Below are 11,376 nucleotides of genomic sequence, written 5' to 3'. Positions count from 1 at the left end.
TTCTTTCCAATCAATCCTTTGACTGTATGTAGGTCTTCCTGCAGCAAGAAAAAGAGTGCTGTCAAAAAATTAATTCCAACACCATTTGAACCTCAGCCAAGATGGTTATCTGGTCCATATTTTAGCTCATGTTTGGGTTGCCTGACACACCTAATCAAATCCATAGCTTTGGTCCCTTCCCAGCCTCCTCACTGCTTCAGATGCAAGACAATGTACAAAATGCATTTCAGATGGAATGATTCAGTATGGAAAATGTACAGTTCATCCAGAAGGAAAGATTCCAGGTATGAAAAGGCTCCAAACCTCTACGTATCAGGGACCTCTACATTATTTGTCATTTTTGCTTCATGGACATGCTCATTATAGAGAGATAAGAAATTCACCTTCAATTTCATAATATGAAAGTTTCCTATCAATACTGCTTAATACTTACCATCACAGAGGAAGAATCTCAGCATACATCAGTCTTGTGATAAGAAATATGAAAAGACAGTGTAATGTTTTGTTGATCTGGTAGGTCCTTGAAATTTGGAAAACAACAAGTGCCACTGTTTACAGAAAGTCCATCTGGTCTTTAAGTATCATTCAGATTCCTTCCTAAAAATTAAAAGGAACTGAAGCAGGAAATATTGTGTTCTTTATCCCATACTACAAGTTTATTTTAAGAGAAAATTGTGTATTCTAGGTCTATTGTCACCATGATTTAGAGCCTTGCGCTCCAGACATCTTTGCTAATGCTTTAATTTGCAAAAACTGTACAGGAGCAACACAGGAGCCTGGTGTTCTGAACCTCTCACTAATTTGTCATGGGTTTTAAGTCACCAGCTTCACTTTGCCTCAGAAAGCTTCAACCTATTACACATTTGAAATGGAAACATAAGACCATCTACTAGCCACTGTTTTGTAGCAGCAGTCAAGATATTTTAAGATAATACAAAAATTTAACAGTAAAGAAATGGTGTGAACAAATGTTAGAAGACCACAGTAAAAGGGCTGCATTTGGTTTAACTTGCAGAGAATGAGATCTTTCAGTTGCCTTAAAACTTCTGATCTGTTCCGAATAAAACAGGTAGCAAAGCCTCATATTTTCCCCTTCTATGTAAGCTCACAAGTCACAAGTTCAACCAATGCTCTGCTCCAGCAGAAATAGCATAGATGAGAAAAATCCTGTTATCTACTAGCAGCCGCACAAAGCAAAAGCAAGCAATGATATCCAGATCTTCTCCCAGGGGAAACTATGTTTTAGAAGGCTGTTCCCTATAGCAGCCATACAAATTCATACATCCACATATATAGTTACAGTCCCACAGAGTTCTCTTGCTTGAAGTGCACGCTGTTTCTAGTTTGTATAGCGATGGCTATTTGGCTATATGACAGAAATCACAAGCAACACCTTCACACAGGAATTTGCTAATACTTTATGATGAAGCTCTCTCCATCAATCATGATTTCTTCCCAATTGCTCTTCCTGTTCTTCATACTTAAGCCATTCCAAGATCAAGGCACCTGGGCACCCATTCTCCACATAGCTCTGGGATTTACAGAATCCCATGCACAGATGTGTTAGCAGAATGCTCTAGTATTTCACTATTAATACCCATATTCTACCTTCTCTCTCTCTCTCTCATTCTCTTACCTGCTCACATGCTTGTGGGCCCAAATTAAACTGTTATTGTGCTAAAAGTTGAAGAAATAAATTGTAATAAAATGTTCCCTAAATAAACCTCTGCAATATCAGTGAGGAAGACGTGCTACTAGGCCACACGTAGCTCAAATATTTCCTATGATTCTGTTTGACCAGAAGGCATCCATCGCCTTGTTATAGAGCTCTGCAGTTGGACCGCATGGAAATATCTTGGCATTCCCCTGAAGTCATGAAATGCAGATGTAGCGGTTTGCACTGAGCTGATGCTTTGGAGATGTGCCATCACACAAACTCAACACATTATTAATCTGGTCACGATTTCCATTTAAACTCAATGACACCTAAAATGATATGTTTTTACATTTAAATTATAGATAGGCTTGGAAATATTTTAATCAGTAATCGATTTCTTACCCCACCCAAAAACAGATGGTGAAATATTTTGGTTACTGGCAGGAATGTATGAAGGAAAAAAGGTTTCGAAAATAATAATACTAAGCAACACAAAGAATGTTTAATAAATGGGCCAAACCCTGAGATCACCAGAGTCGGGGAAAAAAAAAACTGCCTGCACTTTGATCAAGTCAATGTTGGGGCACTCTGGCACATGTTGGTATTTGCTTATTTTCAGCATATGCTGCATACTTCTAGCAGATGCTTTCAAATGAAGTATTACAAAAATAAAGTATTTCTCACTTGTTAAAAGTAACAAGTCTTACCACTTTCTTACTAACCATGATAAATACTTTTTTCTATCAACAATGAAAAACATATAATTGGGTTATCAGTAGAAATATATTCAATACAAAATCCTCCCAAGGGCAGTCATAAAAATGCAGGAATGGTGTCATTGATTTTTTTTTTTTTTTCTCTTCAAAATACAGTGTAGCAACCCATGTCATTATATACAAATCATGTAAGCAAGGGCTGTAAAGACATAGTACACCATATTTAGTTATCTGGTTAGAACCTCTTGTTCTAGCTCCAGTGTGACTATAAGGAATAATAATAAACGCCTACCAGCCAGCTCAGTATTTGTAATCACTAATGTTAAACTAGCCTTTGAAGGCAAACTGCTCATTCCTACTGAGGTAGGAAATTAAAGATCAAATTAAACAAAACTAATGTTTCTAGGTGCAGTCAAAGTTTGGCCAGATTTGAGTAGTTTTGTGTAGGAAGAAATACATCCTGGACTGTCAAAAGAAGATCCTATGACTGGCATGATAAAAATCAGTTTTGTAAATAAAATATTTGGAAGATGATTGTATTAGAGGGATAAAGGATTTTCTTTTTTCCAACCATCATTCTTGGACATGACTACATTACTGTAAATAAAAGAAAACCTTAACCTGAAGTGTTGAGAAGTTCACCCCAAAAGCTAGAATTCAGTGCAGTTATAAAGTAAAATGAGCATCTCATAGAAAAAAGTGCTGGGCAACACTAGCAAATGGCACTATCACAGAGCCACCTGTAACACAGCTAGCCAGCCAAAAGCATTCACAACCTGACCTCTGGCTGTAGCTTCATTCACCTTCCCTTATTAAGCGAGATCATAATATTCAGGAGACACGCACAGTTGCTTAACTTCAGAGAACGTTTCCTTCTTAACCTGACAGATCTTTGCTACCTCCTACTTTGCAACAAAACAGCCAACAATCATTACATAGCCTGACAAGCTGCCTTGTTGCAGCTTTTTGTTTGCTGAAGGGAAGGAGCAGTTGTAATAGGAAAGTTAAAGCATGCCATCACTGTACAAAAACAAAGATACCATCACAGGACACCTATTCTCTTCTAGGACAGATTCACTTTCTGTCAGCTGGCTGAAGAAAACTCATCCTCAAGCCACCTCTATTCCAAAATTGGTGTTTTCTGCTGAATCTTTCTAGCCCAGCCTTCAGACCAGTATTTATCTTGCAAGTTCTCAATCACATAATGTATACATAGCAGAAGATTCCTTTTGTAATTTGTTAAAAGTTTTGCAGGATCAAGACTTTTCTTTGGCAACCACTGCATAAACCCAAAAGGCTTACTGCTCACCTTCCAAAGAAGCTGGTTTCTGATATTTGCTGGTTTGCAACATACTTGTAAATGTTACTATGAAAATAGCATTTAATGCAGCCTGGATTACTGCTGCTGTGGTTTCCACGCCGTTCCCTGTTCTTATAAGGGAAATGTTTCAAAATCCACAATACATATACACACCATAGGTAATACTCTCTCTAATAATGCTGTTTTACTACCTTCTGCTAATATGTTTTTTCAAGGCGCACTGTTTTATGTGATTAAATTGAACTCAAACTCTCATTCTGAGCATCTCTTTTTTTCCTTCTTAAAACAGTATTCTCCTTTCCCAAAATGGTAGGAAAAATTATAATTTAAAAAAAAAAAAAAAAAAAATCTGTCATCTGTACCCCCCTTCTTGAATCACAAGGATACAAGGGGCCCACTCACATACAGCAAACTGTCTCAGGCTCACCAATACACACCAAAGAGGCCACAGTCAAAATTTTGCTATCCTTTGAAAAAATCTAATGGTAAATGGAGTAAAGTGATCAAATGTACACTCTTAAAAGAAAAAAAAACACACACAAAAAAACCCAAAAAAACCCCAAAACCAAAAACTAATTTTCTTATTCAAAATACTTTGACTCCCAAAAGATGACAAAAAAGTCCTAGTTTTGGAAAGCAAAAGTGTTTCACAACAAAACAATACATTTGGGGGTAAATGGCTCTAAAAAAAAAAAAAAGAAAAAACACACACACACAAAGCAACTAAAAAAAGCCAGTACCTCTTCAAGGGTGTACCACTGTATAATTCTTTACAGGCCACATCGTCCCTTAAGAGTTTATGAACCTATGTTGCATTTTCAGAGGCAAAGAAAGGGAGAAACATCACTCTCCATGACACCACTGACATTTGAGACTCTGTTAAGAATGCATGTTTAGGCAGGACCAGGATTAGCACGCTACCTTAGTGGTTAAGATCAGGAAACAGGCTGCACTTCGTAACAGCATTTTTCATTTACATGAATTTCTGAATGAAAACCCAAAGCACGTGGCAGATGCTACAAATTTGTTTAGAATGCAACATTTTTTTCAGAGCAAGGACATATATTCCAATCCCTCTATAGTTAAACATGACATGAACAGGGGCTTAAACCAAAATGAGAGAGAAAAAAATTACATAATTGGCTATCACAGATTTCTTTTCTGACCCAAGTCCTTGGTCACAGAGAATAAATTTTCTTCCACATCATCTGTCAGCATCAATATTTCTCCCATGCAGAACAACTCAGCCCATGGACAAAATGGAAAAACAACAACAAAAAAATAACAAATACCTGTTCCTTCTCCTTACAATTAATAAATGCTACTTACAGAGATCTCAGTGTAGCTGTTTGCGATGGAAATATTGAAGTTATACATAATTCATAACTGTAACAACCTATGCCTTTAAGCATCTTTTCTACTTACTTTCATTACTACTCTTTATATTCTATGCTTTCCAAAATTCTGGGACTGCTGCCGCCTTAGAGACATGATTGGATCAAGTATGCCACCGTGCAATCATCAATGCAATATTAAGTGAAACAACAGCTTGTGTGTTTTACACCTGAAGATCATTATTCTCATACTGACCTAACTAAGACTGTGACCCAAGGAAAGAACATGCCTTCAGTGAAGTTAAAAAGCAAACAGATTTATTTCATTAAGAAGTTGTCTACAGTCCTTGGACTTAATACGCAGAAATCTAAATTAAATGGACCTAAAACCTATTTATGGCTCTCCAGTTCTCAAAATATCTGCTCCAAGAAATGATTTTATTTATTCCATGTAAAGAAAAGACAACCACTCGTCACCTGCAACAGCTCCCTCAGAAATAAATCTAAACACAAAACATGGGACTATGTGACTCTTACAGATGAACTTGGACAGCATGCACAATCTAGTGATTCCTGTCATAAGACTGCAGTGACTTCAATAACCCAAAACCTAGAGGATGGCATAGAATTCTACTGGGAATGCTCGGTAATACTTGAAGAAGTATCAAAAGAAAAAAGTGCTTAGTAATCAGCTATAGGTCCATAGCACAAATTTCAAGGCATTTTATTTTACCAATTCACAAATGAGTTCTGCCTCCACATTCTCTACTCTGTTTACTAAGCTGCCTGTAGGATCCTTGCTTAATGTGTTTTTGCAATCACTGTGGCCCTAGGATAAGGGCTATGTTGCAAACAACAACAACATTAATCTTTGCTCTGTTCGGGTTTGAAGTGAATTGCAGGATGGTCACTGAAGGATGCAGATGTATAGATCTCATAGATGTCTCAAGAGGACATGCCATTTCCACAAAGGTGGTATGAAGAAACAAAGCTAGTAGCTTTGAAGCTGCATAAAGAACACTTGTTTCTCAGGGTCAGAGTCAGTGCTAGGTCAGTCACTCTACTAGGAACCTACAAATGACCTCTTCCTGGTGCTTTCAGTTTCCAAGATGTCTTCAAGGTATTTGCCATTTCAGCTGAAGTTTTATTTGCATTCTCTTCATTAGTTATAGCGTTTAAAAGTGCCTTAAACCTTATGAAGCGCTAAAAGACTGAAACTTAATCATCATTATGGCATTATGTAGTCTAGTTCAAACAGCTGCCCTGCCTCCTCCGTGCTCAGCAGGAGTCCGGTTGGTCTCTCCACCACCTACTGCCTTCAGAATTGTCATCCTGCAAAACCGTTACAGATGAATCCCTGCACTAGAATGGGATCCCCCAGTCACTCCAAGGAGTCTCCACCAAAACGCATGGATCTAGGCAAGCAAGGCAGATGCATCCAAGCATGAACCTTCTGAGGGGATTTATAAATCACCCCAGATTACTCTAGTCTACCACACAGTGATTTACTTTTTTGAGTGCTGTAACATGTTTTCAAAAGTAGAGCAAGTTCTATCATTACTCCAATGCAGTGGCAAAATATAAGAAATTATGACATGGTAAAAGTATTAGATATGCATGAACTGATTCTGCTCGCTAGGATAACACTGTACATGATGGTTGGAATTAATTTTCCAACTAGAAGACAATGTTATTAAAGTGTGACAGTAAAAAAAAAAATCAAATATGTTGATTTAAAAATCAAGTAATGTCTTTGTGTAGCAATCAGATACAAATTCAGTAACGAGCGTGTTATCATAGCCCAAGAGAGACGAGTAGGCATTTCCAGTGTAACAGTGAAAGAAACCTTTCCTGAGTCAGGCAAGTAAATCAAGTGAGATTTTCAGAAACAGTCATTTGACTCTGAGGAAGGCAAATTCTCAGGGAGAGCCATGTGGCTTCACAGCCTCACACTCAGAAGAGTCTCTGAATTTACATCCTATTCGTGTAGGAAACAATAATACCTGCCTATTTTAGTCCACAACTTGCTTTCCTGAAGACAAACACCAAAATTTCCCACCAAGACTAGGACCAAAGTCTTTTTGCTCGTTCAATCAACCATGAAGAGCATGGCTTCGCCTTAGCCAGTCTGTGCATGGGCAATCCAATACCATTTACTGACCCATTTAATCCCAGCACAAAGGATGTATGCAAATACCGTAAGGAGGTCATACAGGGGAGAAAGCAAGCAAGGGAAAGAAGTAACATCATCTAGTACAGCATTACCACCATCCAAATTGATGATGGCTTCTGATAGGAGCAGCACAGATAAGGAGAGATGGATAGCATCCATGGGATTCAGTTTCCAAAGGCTGAAACAGGAAAGGGGACTAACCACTGAGGATTAGGGATTGACAGAGGAGAAGATCTCTGGAGAATCAATCACAGAACTGCCTCTGTACAGAGTGACTACACATTTTTCTGAACACCATGAAGGAGTGCAGGCAAACACAAGTGATTATTTCTACACAGTATTATTCCTGAAAGAAAAATCACATGCGCACACACACTCCATACAGCATCACATGCTCCCTTCTCTATTTTTCTGCACACAGAGGGATGGACACCTACTCACATCCATGCCCATTGCCCTTCAAGACAGTAACAATTTCTCCTTCAGTTCCTCCAGTAAAACCATCTTATATTGTTATCTGCTACCCAAGCCTTCCTTTCCTCCTCCCACATTCTTCGTCCTTCATTTCAGCATCCAGGCCAGACATCTCTTTGAGGCAAATATCCACTCCAGCCCCAAGCATCTGTTCCACACATCCCTGCTTAGGCAGAGTTCTCAGCTCCCACTTTCTCTGGTTACTGTTTCCTCCTCCTCTTCCTCTGCCCACTCTCACATCCACAGCCAACATCTCACTTCCCCTCTTCTTTTAGCATGGTTCAGTTCATCTGCCTGTTTGGCTTGTGTAGAAACTGCCACTCACACACTCCCACTTCCCCAAAGGCACAGACAGACATTAAGGAACAGCTTTAAATACAGCAAAGCAAAAGGTTTTGGTCTAGTCCTGAAGTATTTGAAGTCTGCAGTGCTGCAATTTTTTAAAAACATCTTAAAATGCATTCCTAGCAAAGCCATGCATTGCTGAATAACCTGACAGTAGCTTTTAGACTTTTTTTTTTTTAATTCCCAATAGCTAGCATGTATTGACAACAGTATGCATGTGTCTGATCATTTAATAGTTAATACTATTAGCTCCGAGGTACCCACCAGGCTATTAAATCATTAGCCATACCCTTGCAGCCTGAGATGCAATTGAACGCGGTGGGGAGAGAAAAAGAAGAGTCTTTCATATCAGTCTGAAAATTATTTCTAAAAGAATCGTCCACACAGTATGCTCCAAAATGTGCTCTTGACTAAAAGTAATCTTTAATAAACAATGCAGAAAAATCATTTACTGTGTGACTGTTATCAGAAACCACCGTGCACTTCAGAGTGGGCAGACATCTGTTACATCTGTTTCATTGAAAACCCCCAAGGAATATTCTGCAGTTTGGCACTGCAGTTGAATGTTATAATGTCAAATATGAAGAACATAACACAGCAGGGTGTCCAGGGACAGGGAAAGGCAATCCAAAGGACTGCCCTAGTTTCTGCTAAAAATAGGTCAAAGAGCTGGTATAATCAAAGTCTGGCAGTGCATACTAATTACTGACAGCACATCTTACACTTGCATTGACTGGAAGCAACCCGTACATGATCTTATTAGCTGAATACACAAGAAGCCTTTTTAGGTATTTAATATTTGAAACAAAAACGTAGATTTCCTACCACTGCAAGAAATTGGTTTTACTCTGGATGACCTGTCAGATTAGTTTCCAGTTAAATCAATAACTAATGGAGACATACTTTCCACATAATGATTTAAAGTTCATTAATATATATTTGTTGAACTAATAAACAAATTTATTACACTATGAATCTAAAAGAGCTTGTAGGTGTTGTTAATTACAGGACATGAGATTGCTGCACAAGTGCATACAAAACCACCCGTGACAGCACTGGCAGAGAGGAAATGGAATCAAAGTAGAGAGAAGAATTTGCACATTTTTAAAGGTAAAATACAGTAATTAAAAGACAAAGATAGGTCTCCATACCTAAAAATTAATACATGTCCTTGACATGGTATTTAAGGCCAATCAGCAACTTTACAGTTCCTTTTAATTTGTGGAGAAAGTGGCACAGGAGGAAAAAGCTAATGTTACTGTATCCCTGAGACAGAACATCACTAGTTTAGCTTTGCTCACAAATTGCTCCACCCATGCTTTGTGAGTTGACAAGGATATCAGAAAAGGGAAAAAGCCCGAGAATTTCATTTTGCAGTTTATATTAAAACTATAAATGAACTGACCTGTTAAACAAAGTCTCTTTCCAGAGACCTCAAGTGGTCTCACAAAACCCTCCTAAATGAACACCTAAATAAAATAAATAAAAAAAAAAAAATCTTGAATCTGAAAGCGATGTGATCTAATAATGATTTCACAGTTAGATGCATACATAACTTGCACATTGCAACATTACTGACTCGGCTCTATCACCTCTCCTCTTTGATCTGTTCACCCTACCAGAAAAATCTGAAATAGCAATAATGTATTTACCAGGCAACAAGATTATGGGTCTCTGCAGCTTATATAAGGATTGCAAACAAATACCCTCAGAAAATTATTTTCCTTGAGGACTATTGCTCCATTTTCAAGAGGAGGAATGGGAAACCAGATAGATGAATATAGCATATATATTTTTTTTTTTTTTACATCACCATTGAATTAGCACAATTTTAGCTAAACAACAAATGTGTTTGGAAAGTTTATTTAGTTGCAAACAAAGGAAAGGTTCCCTCTTCCTGCTCTAATGCAAACATTTTGGATACAGCTAATGTGCAAAACTTGTTAATAGCAATTCGCTACTCACACAGCAGAGCAAGTTTAAAAACAAGAAAACATACTCATCCCTTCAAACAAATGGATTTCCCAGTTATAGCAGAAGCCACACTCAGCAATATAAAGAAACTTTCTAGTTTTCTCAAATAGTTTTAAATTAGGAACAACTAAAAGAATCTCATTTACTTATAATCTTTATAAGGGTATTTTTTTAAACAATTGGATAATTCTATCCCTTAAGTCGAAACAAACTCTTGTCTCAGCAAAGGTCTTGTGATGAAGAGCATTGTTGATTGTGTTTTGCAATCAGTAACGAAGAAAGAGCTGGCTGGAGCATTATTTGCCCAAGAGCACATAACTGAGCCCTACTTGTCAAGAAATTACTGTGTTAATTTAGGGCATTTAAATTGGATATACTAGAATTAATGACTGTGTTTTTCAAAGGTTATTTTTCCTGTGGTATTAGATACTTGCAAGTTATACATAAAAATATTAATGAAGGAAGTTATACATGCACAGGGGCAAAAGAGTACTGCGATGTAAGTACTTGGCCCCGTAAGGCCACAAGTACCGAGCAAATTCAGACACCTTCACTGGCACTAAGAATTTTTGTACTAATTTCATCTTGTACAAAGTTCTATCAAAGCAGCAAGACAGTTTAAGGCTTTTGACCCAAGAATTATTGCTTCCAAGTCAGGTTCTTCTGACAAACACCAGTCCTAAAAATCCATTCATCTCTCCAGCAGGAGTTTGCTGATAACGTATTCAGACACACGTGGAAAGACAACCTTTATTATAAGCGGATGTGTACAGATGGATTAGGCACATTGAGAAAATTTACAGAAATGTCTGCAAGATACCAATTCAGCAAATAATCAATATAAAAATTCTGCAAAGTCATCAGAGAACACGTGAACTTGGTAAAATCTACTTAGACATGGCTTTCTCCTTTTCTTCTGCCAAGACTCACATTCTTAATTCTGAATTACATAATTTCCAGCTAGTTTAATAAATCTAGATAACCTGAAGGAATGAGAGACAGGCAGTGAAGACATAACAGCGTGGCATGGCACAAAGGCTGTGATCAGCAGCATTTACTGTATTAGATGGTAGCTCACAGAAGTTATTTGAGTGTTGAAAAAGTCCAGAGGAGTACTGATGAAAATACTCTGCATTGCAGAAGCAGTGAAAAATATTTGTTTGAGGTGGTTATTTCTGCTGTATAAATAATAGCAGCCCCTTCAATTTTCTTGTGACAGCTTCGATCCTGGGAGGCAGGATCAGTAGGAGATTGATTAGCGAAGCATTACAGTTATACACCAATCTACCATTTAATAAAGGTTTTCTAACGCTTATGGTTGCTAGTCAGTTGAAACCAGCCATCCAGCTAGTAGCTACTGTAAACTCTCTGGTTCCACAGCA

This window comes from Platalea leucorodia (genome assembly GCF_965183815.1).
Source record: "Platalea leucorodia genome assembly, chromosome: 9".
In the NCBI taxonomy this organism is placed as follows: Eukaryota; Metazoa; Chordata; class Aves; order Pelecaniformes; family Threskiornithidae; genus Platalea; species Platalea leucorodia.
The sequence above is the reverse complement of the archived record's forward strand: the minus strand, read 5'-3'. Positions refer to the sequence as shown.